This window comes from Protopterus annectens, chromosome 14.part0 (genome assembly GCF_019279795.1).
Source record: "Protopterus annectens isolate FY-2018-M chromosome 14.part0, PAN1.0, whole genome shotgun sequence".
NCBI lineage: Eukaryota > Metazoa > Chordata > Ceratodontiformes > Protopteridae > Protopterus > Protopterus annectens.
Genome location: NC_056748.1, coordinates 732881563 through 732889008, shown reverse-complemented (window position 1 = coordinate 732889008; position 7446 = coordinate 732881563).

Below are 7446 nucleotides of genomic sequence, written 5' to 3'. Positions count from 1 at the left end.
TGACTTCTTTTCATGGACTACTATATCTGGTTTTCTAGCATCTATCTTTTGAACTATTGCTAATGGGTGATCCCATGTGATCTAGACTTCATCATTTTCTATGATGCTTTATGGCTCATGTTTCTAGTGTTTTTCATCCACTTCAATACCATAATGTTTGCACAATCCACAGTGCAACAGTCTTGCCACATTATTATGCCTTTCAGTATAAAGTCCTTCTACCATTAGTATGTCACAATCAGCAATGAGGTGTGCAACTGTTTCCAATTTTGTTTTACAAAACCTGCATTTGTCTGATTCTCCCACATGTTCAATGGATTTTGTAAACCAACGTGTATGTAACCCACTGTCTTGTGCTGTCAATATGAACCTTTCATCTCTTGGTTTGAAGTCAACTCTGCTTAACCATTTCGGTGTTTGATCCTGATTAACATGAGGTTCTTGCAGAAGTTTTCTATACTTGCAACTATATTCATCCATTTTCCACGTTTCTTACTTTTCCACACTGTCTGCTCCAAAGTGACTCTCAAAGCACCAGCACTCCACAATTCCACAGTAAAACGTAATTCCTTTATTGACACAAACAAATTAAAAGTTAAGCGCTTTCATCTAATTAAGACTTCATCAGAACTACCTTTCTTACTCCATACATTCTCATTATAAACTTTTACATCGTCACATGACTTTCCTACAATTAGTTTTTAAAGTGCTAGTGCAAATACAAGTTCCTTCATCATAATAAATATATAAACATATATTTCCATTTGTTTTTACCTTCCTTGCCCTGGTTAGAACAATGCTCAATCACTGTACCACATATTAATACCTTATGCATATAAATAAATACATATATGAATACATATATAAATACATATATAAATACATACATAGCAATTGTTAAAAAATTACTTCAGAATACTTAAGAATAACTTAAAAATTAATTAAAAATTCCTTTCATATAAAGAAAGATGATATAAATTCATCTTTCATGTGTTCTAAGTATCTAAAATAGGTTTAATTGATACATGTTCATTAATTCCAGGATATCTGACGCATTCAATTTAATTTGCCACCTGACCTCCTTGTCACTCACTTTCTTTTATGTCCCACCCTCATGTTCATTTTTACTACTTCCAAGATTCCAAATTTAAACCCGGAACATATTTTGTTGTCTTTAAGATGTTTCCAAAGGGCATTATTACTATCCTCCTTCTTAATACTATACATATGGTCGTAGATCCTATTCCTTAAACACCGGGTGGTCTTCCCTACATAAAAGCATGGACACTGTGTACAGGTGGCCAAATATACCAAATTAGTAGACCTACAATTCCCTTTCTGATAATGTATTCTAGTTTTGTCTCCAATTCGTCTCGACTCATCCTGACGCTCCTACCATCCTTCTGGACTCCATTGCGGCCCTCACAATGCGTCGACATCACAGACCTGCCGTTTCCAACTGTAGGGTTAGGTTGTGTCATCAGGTCAATCAATCTTGTAAGTTCTCCTCGCATAATCGCCATTTCGGACTGAAGCCCCCTAATTTCGTCTCGTCTAGGGGAAAAGATTGAAGGTAACTCGTCAAGTGAGTCCATCTTGCCAATACAACCACAGAAATATCAAATGTACTGGAACAGCCAACAACTAACAACGATACCAATCCACACTGTCTGCTCCAAAGTGACTCTCAAAGCACCAGCACTCCACAATTCCAAAGTAAAACGTAATTCCTTTATTGACACAAACAAATTAAAAGTTAAGCGCTTTCATCTAATTAAGACTTCATCAGAACTACTTTTCTTACTCCATACATTCTCATTATAAACTTTTACATCGTCACATGACTTTCCTACAATTAGTTTTTAAAGTGCTAGTGCAAATACAAGTTCCTTCATCATAATAAATATATAAACATATATTTCCATTTGTTTTTACCTTCCTTGCCCTGGTTAGAACAATGCTCAATCACTGCTCAATGCACATGCACAATTTAGATACTTAGAACACATGAAAGATGAATTTATATCATCTTTCTTTATATGAAAGGAATTTTTAATTAATTTTTAAGTTATTCTTAAGTATTCTGAAGTAATTTTTTAACAATTGCTATGTATGTATTTATATATGTATTTATATATGTATTCATATATGTATTTATTTATATGCATAAGGTATTAATATGTGGTACAGTGATTGAGCATTGTTCTAACCAGGGCAAGGAAGGTAAAAACAAATAGAAATATATGTTTATATATTTATTATGATGAAGGAACTTGTATTTGCACTAGCACTTTAAAAACTAATTGTAGGAAAGTCATGTGACGATGTAAAAGTTTATAATGAGAATGTATGGAGTACGAAAGGTAGTTCTGATGAAGTCTTAATTAGATGAAAGCACTTAACTTTTAATTTGTTTGTGTCAATAAAGGAATTACGTTTTACTTTGGAATTGTGGAGTGCTGGTGCTTTGAGAGTCACTTTGGAGCAGACAGTGTGGATTGGTATCGTTGTTAGTTGTTGGCTGTTCCAGTACATTTGATATTTCTGTGGTTGTATTGGCAAGATGGACTCACTTGACGAGTTACCTTCAATCTTTTCCCCTAGACGAGACGAAATTAGGGGGCTTCAGTCCGAAATGGCGATTATACGAGGAGAACTTACAAGATTGATTGACCTGATGACCCAACCTAACCCTACAGTTGGAAACGGCAGGTCTGTGACGTCGACGCGTTGTGGGGGCCGCAATGGAGTCCAGAAGGATGGTAGGAGCGTCCGGATGAGTCGAGACGAATTGGAGACAAAACTAGAATACATTATCAGAAAGGGAATTGTAGGTCTACTAATTTGGTATATTTGGCCACCTGTACACAGTGTCCATGCTTTTATGTAGGGAAGACCACCCGGTGTTTAAGGAATAGGATCTATGACCATATGTATAGTATTAAGAAGGAGGATAGTAATAATGCCCTTTGGAAACATCTTAAAGACAACGAAATATGTTCCGGGTTTAAATTTGGAATCTTGGAAGTAGTAAAAATGAACATGAGGGATGGGGACATAAAAAAGAAAGTTAGTGATAAGGAGGTTAGGGGGCAAATTAAATTAAATGTGTCCATATATCCTGGAATCAATGAACATGTATCAATTAAACCTATTTTAGATGCTTAAAACACATGTAAGGTGAATGTATATCATCTTTCTTTATATGAAATGAATTTTTAATTAATTTTTAAGTTATTCTTAAGTATTCTGAAGTAATTTTTTAACAATTGCTATGTATGTATTTATATATGTATTTATATATGTATTCATATATGTATTTATTTATATGCATAAGGTATTAATATGTGGTACAGTGATTGAGCATTGTTCTAACCAGGGCAAGGAAGGTAAAAACAAATGGAAATATATGTTTATATATTTATTATGATGAAGGAACTTGTATTTGCACTAGCACTTTAAAAACTAATTGTAGGAAAGTCATGTGACGATGTAAAAGTTTATAATGACAATGTATGGAGTAAGAAAGGTAGTTCTGATGAAGTCTTAATTAGATGAAAGCACTTAACTTTTAATTTGTTTGTGTCAATAAAGGAATTACGTTTTACTTTGGAATTGTGGAGTGCTGGTGCTTTGAGAGTCACTTTGGAGCAGACAGTGTGGATTGGTATCGTTGTTAGTTGTTGGCTGTTCCAGTACATTTGATATTTCACGTTTCTTACTTTCTCATCTGGTTTTTCACCTTATATTCTTTCTTTTGCTTTTTGGCACATTCATTTGCTGCCTGATTTTTATCTACTTCTGGTTTGATTTCCATTCCTGCTTGATGCCGATATGCTTCTGCTAGCTTAAACAGAGAAGTCATCTTAGATTTATTTTCCTCATGTTTCAAATCTTTCACTACGTTTGGGTCTTGTGAGGTCAGCAGATATGTGTGCAGTCCCATGATTGCAGATCTAGACAAGTAATCAATTTCAAGGAGGCCCATCCTTCCTTCAGAATGGGGAATATATAATCTTGGTATGCATTGATTTTTATAAATCATTTGGTGAAAGCATCCTTCTTGTTTTCCTGTTTAATCTATCATACATGTTTCTGGGGCCAATCTGTCCTAGATGTCAACATTGTTTTCAGGATTAATTTATGTCTTTTAAAGTATTCCTTACTACGTTTTATTCACATTTGTTCATATTTTATTGTTGATCCTTCATCAATTCCCAAATATTTATACCCTTCCTCTTGCTCAAGTTCGTTTATATCACATACTTGTCCCAAACTGATGTTTTCACAGCGCTGCAGTTTTCCTGCTTTAAAGGTTACTTTTGCACATTTATCAATACCAAATGACATTATTATATCATCTGAAAAAGTTTTGACAACTTTCAATTTTGCTTTTAGTTCCTCATCTAATGAGCTATACAGTTTTAAATCATTGACAAAGAGAAGATGAGAAGTCTTTACACTTCATTGTTTTCTAGGAGCCAAATAATAGCGATGGCCTCAGCTGTTAAGTAGACAGCTTAATGGGTTAAGGACAAGGCAGAATAGCAGCAGTGGCAAAGAGTCACCATGGAGTATCTCCCTTTGAGTTTTTATCCCTGGGATAATAATTTGTCCTTTACAATGGCTTAATTGTAAAGTGGTCTGCCACTGTTTCATGGTCACTGTAATGTAGTCGATCAGTGTAGGGTGCATCTTATACATTTTAAGCACGCTTTTATCCATGAATGTGGGATACTATCAAATGCGTTTTTGTAGTCAATCCATGCCATACTTAGATTCTTCCCCTTTTTGCAGTTCTCCACTATGACTTTATTTAACAACAAATGATCCTTTGTTCCATATGACTTTCTTTTATTGCCCTTTTGTTCTACTGCCATAATTGAATTTTCTTCTAAATGAATATAAACTCTGTCAGCATCATTTCCAGTATATAGTTTATACATTATCGGAAAGCATGTTATTGGTCTATAATTTTTAGGGTAGCTTGCATGTTCACGCTTAAGTAGGAACATTGTTTTTCCTCTTGTTATCCAGGTTGGTGTCTGTTTGGGGTCGTATATAAATAGTTCTTACTCATGGCTAAATCTTCATGCAAAGATATTAATACTTTTAACCAGAAGTTAGATACTGCATCTGGGCCTGGAGTTTTCCATTTAGAGGCTTTTCTTAACTTTGTTTCAATCTCTCTGGCTGTTACTTCATCCCATTTTATATCCTGTAACTTTAAATTTCTTAGTCTTTCTTTTACTTCTTCTATCCATTTAGCATATTTGCTGTGTTCTACAGGCTCTCCATAAACGCTTCTCCAAAATATATCTATTTCTTCTTTTTTGTGGTTTTTCAATTCATTTTACCTTGTTTCCCAATTCTCTATAAAACCTTTTTAGGTCATCAATAAATTTCTTATTTTGTACTTTTCCTTCATATTTATCTGCATATCTTCTAAGTTTTTCCACATGTGCTGAGATTTTTAGTTTATTTGCAATAGTGCATGATAGATCCTGATCTGTTCTAAAATCGCGCATTGCTTTTATCACATCTATCTTTCTAAGTATTTTTGTGGATATGTTCCCTCTTCTGTATACTTCTAACAGTGACACTCTTGTCTTAAATGCTTTATAGCTTTCTCTATTTGATACTCCCATGACGGTATTCAATTTCTCTCCTTCCTTTCCCTTACTACCCTGTGTTCTTGTGGTAGAACTTTATCAGTTATTAATTTAGCTGCGCAGTACTATATCCTGTTTACTTCTGTTATATCACATATATCTCTATGGACAGTTCTAATTACTGTGTTCATTTGTTTTATCAAACTTCTGACTTTTGGGGTTTTATTTACCTTCAGCGGTCTATTTCTTTCACTGATTTTAATATGTTTATCTATCTCTATTAAATCAATCAACTCTTCTCTTAGCTCATGTTCTTCTAAACTGATGGCATATTTTTTGTTTTTCATTTCTTGCAGGCATTCTATAGAAAGTTTTATAGGATCTTCCTGCGGCACTTTCTCTTCAGTTTCATCCAGTGCCATCCGTTGCTCTGTCATATGGGAACTCACTGGCCTATCACTCCTCAACATTGACTACGTCAGAGTTTCCACAGTTTCCTGTTCCTTCCCTTGCTGTCCAGCTTGAAGTGAATGTTTATACTGATTTCCTGTGGAAGGCTCCAAAATATCTTCATATGGCACCTGAGCAATAGCTTCCTGTATCACTGGTTTCCCCTTAATCTGGATGTACATTGCTCTATCCTATTCTGTGTGGCTGTTGTTATTATGTTTAAGGATCTGCATCCAAAATCCCATACTCTCTACTTATTTCTTGAATTCCTCCCTGCTTCATCATCATCCCTTTTTCACCTTGAATGATAGCTTTTTACTTGTGTTGTGTATATAAGCCTTAACTGTGTAGCTGTAAAATATCCCTTCAGATCAGGTAATCCTAATCCACCTTGTTCAGATCAACTTATCTTACTTGGCCCTTGCCCTTTTCCCATCTCACATAAAATCTTTCAACTCTTTTGTATCTATATATGTAAGGGTCGTCCTTAGGTCAAGTGGCACCCTAGGCAAAAGGGCTCCACAGCGCAGCCCCACATCACCTAGTGCCCCCATCCTGGTCTATTTACACCATCCAGTTTACTGGAAAAGTACCCCTGCTAGAGTGGTGCTCTAGGCGGTCGCCTAGTTGTCCTATGCCTAAGGCCAGCTATAATATATGTACCCTTGTCACTGTGTTATGTGTGAAGTTAATAAAGGTGTTAAAAATGACACAGAAACACAGAGGGTCACATGATATTAATCATCTTTATATGATCAGTTCATACATGCTATATAAAATTCAGCTGTTTTACACTTAGATGTATTATCATAGTATTCACTCCACTCATTAAGCTGTGACATTTCATAATACCCTTCAATTTTCTTTCCCCTCTTTCTCTTCTACCTGTCTTGTCTCTCTTTCTTCTTTCCTTCCTCTTCTTTGTCAGTTTCCTCCTTTTTAAAAATAAATATCTTTATTAAATTCTCACTTATGACATAGGCAATCATACATTTATATAAATGAAAACAAACCATATTGACATATTTTTTGTTTCAAACATTGTACATCACTTACAATCTGTCCAGTCACTGTCGGACAAACATTACATAGTTTATTCAAATTCTGCCTTCTTTTAGACCTCATTCTTCCTCCATAATGATATTTTGCATGTATTGCTCCCACAATTCCCATTTTTTCTATGTAATTTATTGCTACGCTTTTCTATCTAAAGATCCAATTTCCAGTTGTTTTATCTCTGTTACTATATTCACTACTTCTAGTACAGTTGGTTTAGAATTTGATTTCCATTTTTTAGTAATTGCTTTTTTGGCAGCCACCATAATTAAACTCAGTAAGGCCTTACTATGTCTAGATAATTCAAATTCTGTATCATAGCTTAGAA